The sequence below is a fragment of the Euprymna scolopes genome, chromosome 12 (genome assembly GCF_053919585.1).
Source record: "Euprymna scolopes isolate OS-2025 chromosome 12, ASM5391958v1, whole genome shotgun sequence".
Classification (NCBI taxonomy): Eukaryota; Metazoa; Mollusca; class Cephalopoda; order Sepiida; family Sepiolidae; genus Euprymna; species Euprymna scolopes.
Genome location: NC_136493.1, coordinates 44,225,120 through 44,240,119, shown reverse-complemented (window position 1 = coordinate 44,240,119; position 15,000 = coordinate 44,225,120). Strand labels below are relative to the sequence as shown.

The following is a 15,000-nucleotide window of genomic DNA, read 5'->3' as shown; positions in this document are numbered from 1 at the left end:
GCTTTCTACTCGACAATAATGACCAACTTTTTTCAGACATGACCAAAATAACAACTCCATTTTCTATCCCTTTTATTCACGTTTATACAAAAACAGAAACCCGCTCTGTTACTTAATAGTATTTTTCTCCCTAAGTTTTACTGGAAACACTAAACGAAACGAAACCTTAAATTGTTTTTTTTTTTTTTCGTTTATGCTATTTAACTTAAAGTATCGAGTTTTTGGCTAACTCGAATTTTTTGGGTTAATTTCTTTGCTAAATTGCACATAATTTTTTTTTAATAGTTTATTGTACATTTTAATTTATTTATAACTTTAAATCTTTAAGGCGATTTTTTTTTTACGCAAATTCTGTACTCGTAACAATTTTAGATTTTAGTATTAATCGCAGAATACGGACCGTGCTATTTTTTTTATATTTATATATATTATTTTATATTTAAGATTTACAAGTTAAATTCAATTTTGTGGTATTTTTTTTAAAGTAAATTATTAAGTATAAGTACAGAATAATTACAAAACTCCTGCCGCTCCTCATGTTAAGAATGGGTTTCTAAATAACACTTTCAGCACTGTCCGTATTCTGTATAAGGTCAATTTGTACGACGTGCCCCAGCGTATTATAAACACTCAAACCTCCCCATATTAAAAAACGGCTTTCGGAATACCCCCATCTCCCCATGTTAAGAAAGGCTTTCGAGGTTGGGGGTGTTTATTCAGAAAGCCATTCTTAGCATACTTGTAATACGCTGGGGCACGTCGTAAAAAATTGACCCTGTATAATTATCATGATTGTTTTTTACTTTTATTCGTAAACATAAAAATTTCTGTGCTTATGCACTTTAGTTACCGCGCTATTTTTTTTTTTTTTAAATAGTATGTTCAAGTTAAATTCTAGTTTTACGATATCTTTTATATTAAATTGTCAAGTGAAAGTAGAGAATAGTTAGAAAACGCCCTCCCTTCCCTATGTTAAGAATGGCTTTCTAAATAACGGTATTTTAGCACGGTAACAAAAGTGCATAAGTACTAAAATTTCTTAAATAAATAAATGACCCAAAACATTAGGCTTATCACGGCACTTTTTACAAATTTTAACCCGAACTGTTTTCGGTTTTTTTTTTTTTTAAACTCGAACGTAAGTTTTACATTTAGTGTAAAAGTCGATTTGGTTCGGTTAAAATTTTTGTAGAAGCACCTTTATTTATTTTTAAGAATCATTTGTTTTTCCGTTGTTAGTTTTACAACTACTCCCCCTTAGAGATCCAACATTACACCGGGTTGCATGCTTCTTACAATTGTCAGACGTTGCTTGTGGTTTGGTGTATTTGTAATGAGAATTCGAGTAAATCTTCTTCGTTGATTCTATTTGTAAAGAATTACACCAAATTTTCGTCAGATATTCGCCGAAACATATTAAAGAGTACATCTTTTAACAAGACTTATCAAGATAGAAAAAGCTGTTAAGATGAATGAAAAATTATATATAACTTCATTAGATCATAACAACAAAAAAAAACCCTCTAGGTCCTGGCATTTCGAAGCCAAATGCTTCTCGTCAGAAGCGTGAGAATTATCTATATTTACATTTTTGTATAATTCTGGTCCTTCTCTTCTGATGAGAAGCATTTAGCTTCGAAACGCCATGGTCTAAAGAGGTCTCTTTTTCTGTTTCTCCTTGTTCTGATATAATAAAGTTATAGACAACTTATTCCTCGTTTTTTATTTAATGTTTTATATATTTAACTATTATGATAAATATTATAAATCTTTATTTCTGAACTAACTTTACCTAGCCGGCGTTGTTTGGATTGACGAGGGGGGGGGGTGTTTTCATTTCTTTTAAGAAACCAAATTGGCATTCTGCTAGATTTAATTTCCTTGCTTAAAATCCCATTTAAAAGGTTCGCTTGAATACTAAAAAAATAAATAAAAATTGATAGATAGTAAAGAAGAAAAAAATAGATACATGGTGGTTATCTTGAACTTTTCAGCTTTTAATGTATGACCTAACGAGATGATTTTTGTAACGATTTAGTTTAATTTAATGGTCGAAACAATGTTGTTGATAATTGCGGTATTGTTTCTTCATGAAATTATTTATCGACTCAAATTGTTATACGACTAGAACTGATTCAAACGAAAATAGTTATTGTCTAGGACTGATTTCATTAAGATAACGTCGTTTCTATGGCAGTCATTTTAAAGCTAAAAAGTTCAACATAAGCCCCAAAGCTGTCTTATTTTATTAATAAAGATTGTCGAGTTATTTTAACCTCGTATTTTTGTAATTTTGAAGAGAAGGTCCTTTCTTACGCAACTTTATAAATGTTTTTTCTTTAATCTTTTATTTAATTTCAAGAAACAGAAAAAAGCCAAAATATAAGAAAGTTCAACTTTATTTTGTACAGAATCTGTATTCTGTCTCAGGTCTTCTGTACTTTTTCATAAATTTTTTGGTCAGTGGCCCTTCGTCTTGCTATTCGTCCGTTTCTCTCTTCTCGTCTCTCTCTCTCCGATTTCATAGAAACCAGACAGAAAATCACATTTTCGCTACTGCAAATATAAATAACTCCGCCTGTATTTTTTTTTTTTTTTCAATAAGTGTTTTAATTAAAAATGAACACACTATATACAAATAATTAACATTTTAATTTTGCTCAAACTTTCTTTTGAAAATTGTTCAAATTTGAGAAAAACGAAACCTTTACACACAACGAACTTTTCTGGGTATACCCTTTTCTGAAGGTCTGTCTCATAATTACTAGCCCCCCCCCCCCCAGTCAAAGTTAGGCACAGGGTCGGATTTTAAACCAGGAGATTCGGGACAAGATCAAAGTGTAGTATCTGTTCTTCAGATGCTGCACTTCTGTTTCTTGTTCTCTTTCGGTGGAGGAGAAATCCTTCACGACTGAGACAATTTTTATTTTTGTACCTTTTCTCCACGTTGAAACTACCCTGGTGTCTAACTCTGTCCCGTGGGGAGGCATAGTAAATAGGTACTCTCACCTCGGAATGGGGGGGGGTACTCTGACTAGACTATGAACGTTAGCAAAACTATACTCATGAATGAGACCCCCCACCACCTTATCCTCTGAAACCTAACTGGTACTACACTTGGATCCTCAACCGAATTAATGCACGTACAAGATCTGTTTTTAATGCAGGGAAAATCCAGCCCCCCCCCTCCATCCGCAGCCTCTAAAGGAGCAATCTGGATTGGGAACTAATTTAAGATTTTCTCGATCTGGCAAGATTTCTCATATTGCAAGCATTGTTAACAACTTAATCCAAAATAAGTAAAAAAGAAAAAAGTGACGTAATAATTTAATCGAAAATACGATATTCAGTAGCTCAAAAATAGATTTAAGATTATGACATGCTGAACGTGTAAAATCAATTTAAGTAATACGTAAGAAATGGACGAAATACAACTTTCAAATTAGTAAACAGTGAATTATCGGCTTCATTTTACGGTACTCATTGGGCAGTATATTTATTTAATAGTCGCTCCCTTACAAAGGGCTAGCGCAAGAGCGGATAAAATTTTTAATTTATTTACTTATGTTGGCTTATTAACATTTTTAAAGAATATTAAAAAGAAAAGTAACTAAACCATTTATTGATAATTTCTCACTTTTACAAACAGACAGATTTGCCGTTTAGTTTTATAAATATCATCGAACCATGTAATCAATAAAAAGGACTCGTTCGGTCGACACCGGTATCGCGATTGATGTAAAAAGAAGTTTATCTACTGTAAAATTAAACAAAAATTTTATTTTCATTGTCCAATGTTTTTACTTTTAAATTATAAAATAAGACATTTAATCATTTTAAAACTTTACCTCTCATTATTTTTGAGAACAATATCTACTGTAAAATTAACCCCCCCCCAATTTTTTTTTTTTTTGGGGGGGGGGGGTAAAATTTAACTACTATTTTCTTATTCAGCATAGTTGAAAACTTACAAGTCATTCTAAAGAAAATTGTGGAGCTGGACCTAATGTAAAAAAAATTACTAAAAAGGTTATCCGCGCATGTAAATTAAAAATGTTTCCAAGTCAGTAAATAAATTAACAATGTTATCCGCGCATGCGCTAACCTTTGTAAGAGAGCGGCTATTAAATAAATATGCTGGCCGCCATGGAACTCAACGCCCAAGTAGTAGGTGTGTCAGAAACTGACCTTACGAATGCGTGAAATATTGAATAATTCGACCCCTGTCTTTCCAAGCTTATAACTACTCGAAAAATGTAATTGAAACCCTAATTTTTTTTTATTTTTTCAATTAAAGGAGCAAGGACCAAGGGTTCATTTGAAAAAGATAAAAAAAAAATAACGTGGTTAAAAAAAAAAAAAAAGGTTTTAAACTTCGGACTTTACAGATAAATTTATAAATAAATTTAAAAAAATTTTTTTTTTTTAATTTGAATATATTATTTATTGATCTTTATTTTCAATTTGTGATATATAAAACGTTTGAGTAAATTATATACTTCTTAATAGATATTTCAAAATGGGGGGGCGTGAATTTAAAAACGTTTGTCTAAAATATATTCCGTTTATTGAAAAGAGCATAAAATTTCACATTGACCCTGAAAATATCGTAAAAATTGAATCAATAGAAAAATTGATAGATTTTTAAAGTTTAAAAATTGAAAAATACATAACTCGTAAAATTCAATTGATTTCATTAGTGTTTTTTTTTTTAAATAAATAATATTTATATTACTTTTTATACAACTTTAATAGTTTACTTTTTTGTTTGTTTTTACATGGAGTTCACTTATCAAGGGCCAAGAGCCACTCAGGGATAAGGGCTATTGTATGTACAGTAATCAATGGGATAGTGTAGTAATAGTATTAGAGAATTGATAGTGTCATTACTTAAGGGGGCGGTTCATCAGGAATTTGTGTTGGACTTGAAGACATCCAGGTTGAAGTCGGGAGGGAAACGGACAAGCGGAACAGAGTTCCACAAGCGTGCAGAGTTCTAAGAAAGAAGATTTGTTCATGGAATCTACGTTTTGATTTAGGCTCAGATAAGGAGTGGGGAAAATTATTGACGGTGGTTTCAGCTAGTTGGGTGTTTTTTGGAAAAGATTGGCGAGGGGGGACCAGAGAATGGAGCTCGGGAAGTATAATCCATAAAGAAAATTAACTTTTAAAAGAGAAATTAGGAGTTTTTTTTTTGTTTTTTTTTTTAATATTTTATTCGCAGTTTCGTGTTAGGGGTGTCAAAAATTCCCCCCAAATTCTGATACCACCTACAAGTAGTATCCATTTTACTTTGGAAATTGATTCGTATGAGAATGAATTCCTATATGCAATGCCTCCCCACGGGACAGAGTTAGGCACAAATTCAAGCCCCTCCCCACCCCGGACACTTGCTGACGCCCTTATTCCGAATTTGTGTTCGTAGAATCTCATATGGACTATTTCTCACCGATATAAATGATTGCACACTAAAAATTATTTAAGAACGAGACAGGAGGCGCTTGCAAGGATCGTTGGGTAAACAAAAAATGCGGGGTTTGTATTACTGTACACATAGATTCGAAAAAGTTGTCAAAAAACAAATATAGAACAAATAAATGTTATCAAAGGCAAGATAAGTTACTTTTCTACCTAACTGGATATATTTTTTGTGTTTTTATTCAGTGTAACATGTTTATTCAGCTCGAAAAACATGCAGTGTTTACCGATGTATTGGAAAATTCAAAATGGCAGCCGACTCTCTCTCGGAGAGGGTACGTTTGGGAAAAGGTATTATAAATAATAAACTAGACAAAATACTGTTAGAAATTCGCTCAATATATGTTACCGTGACATAAGTTGACATGTATTCGGTTGTTTTCTAACAGTATTTTGTCTAGTTTATTATTTATAATACCTTTTCCCAAACGTACCCTCTCCGAGAGAGAGTCGGCTGCCATTTTGAATTTTCCAATACATCGGTAAACACTGCATGTTTTTCGAGCTGAATAAACATGTTACACTGAATAAAAACACAAAAAATATATCCAGTTAGGTAGAAAAGTAACTTATCTTGCCTTTGATAACATTTATTTGTTCTATATTTGTTTTTTGACAACTTTTTCGAATCTATGTGTACAGTAATACAAACCCGCCGTGCTTAACATGGGGTGGTTGGGGGGCGTTTTGTACTACGCTGGGGGGGGGGTGCACTAATTTTTTTTTTGTATTTTTTTATGACTGCACCCCGGGTGCAGTCATAAAAAAATACAAAAAAAAAATTAGATTTTTTTTTTTTTAATAAACAATTTTCGAGTTTCATCATCCGACATATACAATTTCTAAATAAACAAAAATAATGAAAAACCTTTGTCGTGTACCTACTTGTCTCGGAATGAGGATGGTTTTTGTCAAACCGAGTTTTCATTTCAATGTCGTCGCTGTTTTTTTTTTTGTTTGTTTTTTTGGTATTATTATACAAACACCGTGACAGCGTTAGGGTTAGGGTTTAGGGTTAGGGTTTAGGGTTAGGGTTAGGGTTAATTCGCTGTCACGGTGTTTGTATAGTTTTACCGTTTTTTTTTCCATGTCGAAAAACAGTAAAAAAATTTTCTTGGGGGGGGGGGGTAAACAACACTCGACGAGAACACTACTGGTTTTGACGTTTCTGAACTTTTGAGATGAGGATTGTTTTCCGTCCAAATTCCTGAGTTCGACGAGATACACTTGAAGAAGGTCGGTTATATCGACCGAAACGTTGTGGAAACCACACTCAAGATGAGAACAATAGTCCGATGCTACTGGTTTTGTTTTAATAATTATTTATTTATTTTTTTTTCAATTGTTCAAAACAATTTTTTTTTTCTCCAAAACTTGTTGGGAATTTTTAAATGTCATATTTATCATGGACATGTTAATTTAGAAATTGTATATGTCGGATGATGAAACTCGAAAATTGCTTATTAAAAAAAATAAAGTTCTAACTATAATCACGTTTTTAAACGTAAGTAAAAATGGAATCGTGCAGGCGCGCATTTTTTGTTTACTGAAACTGCAAGCGCTGCGTTCAAAATTGTAGCCGGTGCCTATTTGGTAATGGGGGGGGGGGCTCATTCGTATACGTCAGCCCTTGTCAAATTTAGCGGTAAAAAAAAAACTTATTTCATAAACGTTGATTTTTTTTTTTTTTTTTTTTTTTTTTTTAAATCAAAGTTCAATGGTTATTCTGAATCTTCACCGCTTCGTCTGACAGATCCGCAGCAACCGTCGGCGAGGAGGGAGGGGGCTTTGATTGAGGAAAGCTTAATTTTGATTTGGTTAAAGTTTCCCTTTACTATTTATTCCCCACGTAGGCAAAACAAGAGGAAAATTTGTCCGAGAAAAAGCAATGTTTACGCCGATCAGCTTAAAACGAAATATTATGGTGAACATGTTCAAATTATTTCTCAATTTTTTTTCTTCAGGAAAGATTATTGACTATAAAATATATTAATGTTTGTTCTGGTTGAATAATTACTTTATTAATCATATTTTGATCCAACTAAAAATACGCAAATATTGAAAAGATCGCAATTAAGATAGGCATGCAACCATGCGTATCTATCTAAACACTGACCGGTGTTAGCAATGTAAAGTGACCGTCTAATATTATGCCCGTTTCATGGCTTAAATATTTTATACTTATCCACGTTTTTCTTTTTCTCCTTATTTTTATTCATATTGCTTTTAAATTAAAATTAGAGCATTCTTAATGCTGACGTGACTGAAACACATAGCCAGCCACATAAGATTTATCAAAAAAAATAATTTTCAAAATCTGAATTTTTTTTTTAGGTAATCTTAAAAATCACTTTCGTCAAACCTTAGCCCTAACTCAAAATACGGTACTTCACGGGGAACGTGGACCCTGCGTAAACTGGTCTTAATTTAATAGTTGCTCCCTGGGTTTTTTTTATTTTTTTTTTTTTTATTGTAAGCTTCAAGTATAGAATAGGTACAAAACACCCTCCCCCTCATTTTAAGAATGGCTTTTTAAATGTTATTTCAGCACGGATCAATAAGTGCACTGCACTGCTACTGCACTTACCGCAGTTTTTAAAGATTTATTATTACATTTGATTCGTACTTTTATTTTATTTTTTTAATTTTTTTTTTCAAAACATTTTTGGGGCAAAAAAGCCAAAAGCATTATTTGAATGTGTATGAAAAAAAATGTAACAAAAATATTTATAAGGGAAAATATAAAACAAATAAAAATAAAACAAGCACAAAATAAAAGTATGAATCAAATTTAAAGAAATTTAAAAAATAAAATAAATTACCCGCTCTATTTAAAAAGTGTATAAGATATATACAAGTTGGTGCTTCTACACTTGATCGCCGAAATTGGAGACGCCATTTTATTTCACGCACCTGCTGTCCAAATCCAAAGGAGAAATCAGTATTGAAAACTATGCCCGAAGATAGAAATAAATAACAAAAAAATTAAACTTCCGGAAAGAACTATGAAAGAAGTAAATAAAGTGAAAGAACATATTCATAATTGGAAATGTTTCTATTTAATTAATGAAAACGAAAGTTTTTCATGAAACGTATATATATTTTATTAAAAACAGAAAATGAAATGACATTTTCATAATTGTTTAAACTGGGCGAGCGCCTTTTGAAAACCGAAACATTTATTGTATAAAAATTTATCAAAATATAATTGTAAAGACATTTATTGAAAAGTTTGCGTAAGAAAATATAATTTTAAAACAATTTATTAATGAAAGCAACATTGGATTTTTATAAAATAGTTTTTTTTTTTTTTTTGTTTTTGTTTTTTTTTTCCTTTTCGAACAAATAAATAAACATTAAATAAAGTAATAAATGTTAATGTTAGGTTAATGTATTCTTTCCGGGAGCAATCGTTCTCCAGTTTAATTTTTTTATTATTTATTTCATGCTTCGGCTATAGTTTAAAATAATCATTTCTACCTTGCAGTTAAACTACAGGTGCGTGAAATGGCATCTCCAGTTAGTTTCGGCGATAAAGTCTAGAAGCACCAGAAAGTGAAAGAAAACCTCAGGGAGCAACCATTAAATTAAAACTCATTTACGCAGGGTCCATGTTCCCCGTAATGTGCCCAAAATGTTACGAACTAATAATTTCCAACGGACTTAAATAATATAATTCTTTTTTTATATGGCAAAAAAATACGCAGTGAGAAAACAAAATTGAGACCCCCCCCCTCTAAATTCCATAATTTACACTTTTTTCTCACGTGAATCTCATCGATTACAAACTTAGCTTTCAGATTTAAATAAACTTACCGTCAGGAAATTGAACACTTAGTGACCCTCGCCGAAAAAAAAATAATGCGACTCTCTTACGCGAAATGTAAACCTGCAAAAGTCGTCATAAAGTAAAAATTTACCCCCCCCCCCTTTTTTTAGGCGGAATTAACACCGGTCGCGTAAGAGTCGCATTATTTTTCTCTGCGATGGTCACGAAATGTTCGATTTAGTAGAACGTTATAATTGAAAATTGATCCCCGATAAGTCATAAAAATATTCAATTTTTTTAATTTTTTTTAATCTGAAAGTTAAGTTTGTAATCGATGAGATTAACGTAAAAAAAAAGGAAAACAAAGTGCAATTTGGAAGGGTGGGGCAGGGGCACCAAAAAACCGTTTTGAAGAATCGAGTAACTATCTTCAAACTCTTAAACTTTGTATCTGTCTTGATAGTAATACTACACTTTACCTTTTCTGGCCTCGGCCAATGGAGAATTTAAATCCTTCATGACTGAGACAATTATTTTTGTTCCTATCCAGAGTACCCCTTTCGGGGAGCTGGATTTTCTCCACATAAATCTGCCTTCTATGGGGAGAGGCTATTATTTTTTTTAATTCCATTTTCACCCCAAACAAGGCACAGTACCACTTTGATGTAGGGCGTTACTATCGGGGACATAAGTTGCAGGGATACTATGTAGGGTGTTGAGCTGCAAGATGTCTGTTCACGTTAAACTTGAACTTTTGCATGTCAATACAGCTGGGAAAGCAGGAACTATGAAGGGAGTTCCAAAGTCTAGCAGTTCTGGCGAAGGAACTATTTGACTAGAAGGCTTTCTTACACCTAGGGATCTCTACTGTGTAGGAGTGAGATTTTGCTGCTGGTCGGGTTTGGAGGTATTTACGTCGAAGGGGTAAAAGGGCTTGTAGTTCGGAGCATTCAACATTTAAAAAAAACTTGTAGAACGGGCAGAGGAATGCAACATTTCGTCGATGGGACAGAGGTTGAAGCTTTAATGACAATTCATGACCTATCAGGTTGGCGACTCTTTTGCACCCTGTTCAGGGGCGAGAGACTAGTAGCAAATGCACCAACCCAAATGTGACAACAGTACTCCATACATGGACGAATGGTGGCCTTATAGAGATACAGGATACTTTCAGGCATAAGTAACTTTCTAGCACGGTATAGAGAGCCCACCTTCCTCGCAGCAGCTTTGGCACTGTTCTCAGGGTATGTGTTCCAGCTCGTGTTCCCTGTAAACGTTAAGCCGAGCAGTTTGGAAGTAGTACTTTCAGGTAATGTTTCTTTAGCCATAGCTATTGGTGGTTAAGGTTTCTTGTAATTATTGAAGGAAACAAGCTTAGTCTTGGCAGCATTGAATTGTGACCATCCATTTAGGCCTTCCTCTAGTGGTTTTGTCATTTCTTTAGGTATGTCCATTTGCTTTCCCTTCATGCCTGTTATTGAGCGTGGTGTCATCAGCAAATATACCTATCTCGGAAACAATTTCATCAAGTAGGTGATTTATGAATATTAGAAGTAAAGGTCAAAGGATAGACTCCTGAGGTTCACTCGCATTTATATCATTGTTTGGAAGACAACCTAAATTCTTCTCTTATTTAAGTAAGATTTAATTATGTTAAGTATCGTCCAGTGATACCGTAAGATCTGATTTTCCTGAGAAAACTATCGCGCCAAACCCCGTCAAAGGCGTTAGATGTATTTAGGACTACCAACGTTCAGAGATTAGTTAGGATATCTGCTGTAAAACGGGCTTGTCTAAATCCATATTGTTGGTCAGTCAGAAATTTAGCATCTGTAAGGTGATCAACTAGAGCTTGGTTAATTATGGACTCGAATATAGCCAGGTTGAGATCAGGTCCACATGCTTTTGTAGTGTCCAGGTTTTTTATATCCTGCATCTGAGATGGGGTAATTTTCAGATCCTCTAGTGTGGCGTGTCTGCAAAGGAAAGTCAGGGAAGGGGTGGTTTGATGGGTCCAATGTGGAGTTTGAGGCAAACCGACGGGCAAATATGTCAACCTTCTCGGTTGCCGTGCAAACTACCTCGTAATTGATGGATAGTAGGGGATTGTTGATTGCTCATTATTTACTACTGTTGTAGATTTTACAGAAATCACGGGTTCCTAATTTCTGTGCTTGGATGCGGTTTCTGGTAGTTTCGGTATCTTCAATAAAAACTACCCCCCCCTTTTTTTTTTTTTGGAAAGTCACTAAATCATAGCGTGAATTGGGGGGGGGGGGCACAAAAAACTAAGCATTGAAATTTTTGGCGAACCTGTATGAGAGTGCCTTCCTCATAAAAATACGTGTTTTTGCACGTCTTTAAGATTTTTTCCCCGACGATTATCATAGATTTAGCAGAAAAAAAAAGATTTTTAAGAAGGGGTTCACTTTTTCGTTATAACGTTCTGTTTTATTACTACCGGACTTGCTGTACATTTCTTTACCGACGTGTCACGTGATTAGAACGTTATAACGAGAAAGTGTACCTCCTCCTTAAGTCATGAAATTTATTTTTTTCTGCTAATTATTAGCAGTGCTAATATGTTTAAGTCTAATCTATGATAATCGTCGGAAGAAAAAAACTTTTTTAAAAAGGTGTGGGGGGGGGGGGAACCAAAACATTTTTAGCGGATGGGCACTCTTGTGCAGGGCCGGCCAAATTTTTTTTTTTTTTTTTTTTTTTTTTTTTAATTTTGGAATGTTTTGGATCAAAATTAAGTGAACAATACACATTTTATAAACATTAGGTAAAGAATAACATTTTTATTTTTCAGAACATAGTTTTCAAATAATTAAAACATTATTTTATATAATTTGAAGAATATTAAAATGGCTTCGGCCTTCATTTATTGGTAAACAACGGCGAATTTGTTTACCAAAAAAATCTACTTGATTAATTTGTGATTTTTGGAATTATACTATCTTCAACAAGCAGGTACACGGTAAAAGTTTTTATTTTTTTTTTATTTTTTTATTTTTTATTTTTTTTATCGCCATAAGTGCCAATCTGAATAAGCTCCTTCGATTTTTATTGATGAAAAGTTTCTGAAAGTTCAGTCTTTAATTATCTCCCCTAGATAAAACCTGTGGTTCAAATTAATGCACGTTTTTTTTTTACTCTCAAACTCACTCAGTTATTTAGAGACTTTATCCTTTTTCCCGCTCAACCTTCGAATTTAAAAGACTCATCACTTCACCCCACCTCTTTTTCTAACTCCACAAGCTCCGAACTTTTATACAAAAAAGGATGAATTCTTTTAAGTTTCATTACCCTCGCCCTCTTTTCCACTTTCAATAATTGTTTCTCTAGATAAGGGACCATTATCGATCCGAATGTTTCCGAATACAGAGCAAACCGGAAATTACCGAGAAAGGTTACGATTTGAAAGTCACAAAACACATATTAAAGGGGGGGGGGGTAAATAGCATTCGTGAATACTAACTGGTTAAGTTAGGTTGGTGTGGGGCGGTGTTTGGTACTACTACAGTTTATTGCTAAAAATAGAGACGCCATTTTTGTTTCTCGGGTACCTGTTAAAATCAGAGGGAGAATTCGGTACTTTAAACACTGACCAAGAGCATGAAATAAATAATTAAAAATAAATTAAACTAGTTAAGGATTACTTCCGGAAAGAACTAATTACTACGTGCTTCTGCATAATATAAACCCCCTCAATCTCCCATGTTAAGAACGGCTTTCGAGGTTGGAATATTCCGAAAGCCGTTCTTAACATGGGGAGGTTGGAGGTGTTTATACTACTCTGGGGCAGGTAGTAATTAGTTCTTTTCGGGAGTAATCATTAACTAGTTTAATTTCTATTTATTTCATGCTTCGCTCATAGTTTAAAATACTGATTTCTCCCTCTGATTTTGACAACAGGTGGCAGAATGTGGAAGTACCCGGTGTTTATACAAAGAAGCGACAAATCGATATTTTTAAATATCGAGGTGGACCTGAACGAGCCCCCAACCCCGTAATTTTTTTTTTTTTTTTTTTCCGGTGGATTATTGATGGGACACTAACTAACCAGATTATGAGAGAGATGGAAAAAAAAAAAAAATCAAAATTACATTTGTAAGTGGTGTTAACTTTTTAGTTACAACGTTCTAGCAAATCGACCCCTCCCACCCTATTTTGTAACCAAGAAACACGCGGGAAAATCAAAACCATAAAATATACTGTTCCTGTCATTTTTATTTTGTATATGTAATTCAGAAATATTTGTGTTTGTCAATGATAAAAAAAAAGAGTTTTTTTTTAACTTGTTTATTTTATTTTATTTATTGATGAAAAGTAAGTCTGTGGCTTAAATTTCTTTTGTTTTATGAAAAGTGAGTTTTTTTGGATTTTTATTAAAAATTAGAGGAGAGGGCGATGCTATGCTCGTTCAGGCCCACGAATATCGACTTTAAAGCAAAAACAATATTATTTACTGAATTACCATATCGAAAATAGTGATATATCCAAAGCCTACGAAAATACAGAGTACTGCTATTGTTTTTAGTAAAAAAAAAAAAAAAAAAAATTCTATACTTATGTTAGCATGCTCGTGGAATTGGAAAAATAAGGTTATTATTTGCAAATCTTTTAAAGAGAGTGTGAGGATATTTTATAAGTATTCTGTAATTTAACCCAACAATTTAATAAGATATCGTAAAACTTCAATTTAACTCGAAAATACTATTTTTTAAAAATAGCAATGTAACATAAGTGCATAAGCACCAAAAACCTCTTTCACTATCGGCTAAACATCGATGTCATTACGATGTAATCTAAAATATACTTTGAGCTATATATAAATAATTCTCTACTCTATGAATTGTCGGATGTGTTACTATTTTCGACATGACAAGTAATATTGTTTTTGCTTTGGAGAAAAAATCTGTCGCCTCTCTTTGAACAAGTACCGAAAAAAAAAAAAAAACCTCTCCGACTCTAATCTCAACGTTAAAAAAAGTGAAAACATTTAGGCATCTCGAAATCGTTGTCAAACGTTACCATTGTACACATTAATAGCAACGTTATCAATTCCTGTATACTATAGTTTGGGCCAATTTCTATGGAAGAGCATTGGCGCTACAATGAATAAAATTTACAATAATAATAAAAAAAAAATGGATAAAAGCAATATAAGACTTTTTGTAAAACATTTTTGTCTTCTGTTGACACTTATGTATCTGAAGATAATGTTGCTTACAGGCCTCCGTACTTTTTTGAAAAGAAAAGCGCAAAAATTGGACACCTTCTATCGTTTTAATTAAACAATTTTTTTGTAATCGATTTTGCAATTTTTATTTTCTCAAGAGTCATTCTATTATATGAATATTTTTTTTAATATTGGAAACCTGTTATAAAAAAAATCTTTGTTTAAACTTCATATCGCGTAATATTTGAATTTAATATCATTTAAAGCTTTTTTAAAATTATTTTTTATAATTTTGTTTTATTGTAATTCAAATAATTACCGAGAAAAAAAAATTATCAAGTGTTTATTTCTTTTTAACGTAATATTGATTTTATGTCTAATTTTACTTACAACTTTAAGTCAAGTGAAATAAATAAGGGGATTATATATATATATATATATATATATATATATATAAAATATTTTTTTTTTTTAATTGTTTGATTTTTTTTTTTTTTTTTTTTTCAGCTTTAAAAAAATGTTAATTTTGATTGACCTATATTCCATTTTTAGTTTTCGTAACATG

At 32.6% G+C, this 15,000-nt stretch overlaps 1 protein-coding gene across 1 annotated transcript in view; it reads left to right on the top strand.

The window, feature by feature from the left end:
- Window positions 1-15,000, top strand: part of LOC145291261 (uncharacterized) — a 131,890-nt gene that overhangs the window by 286 nt on the left and 116,604 nt on the right. The gene's annotated exons all lie outside the window — the stretch shown is intronic.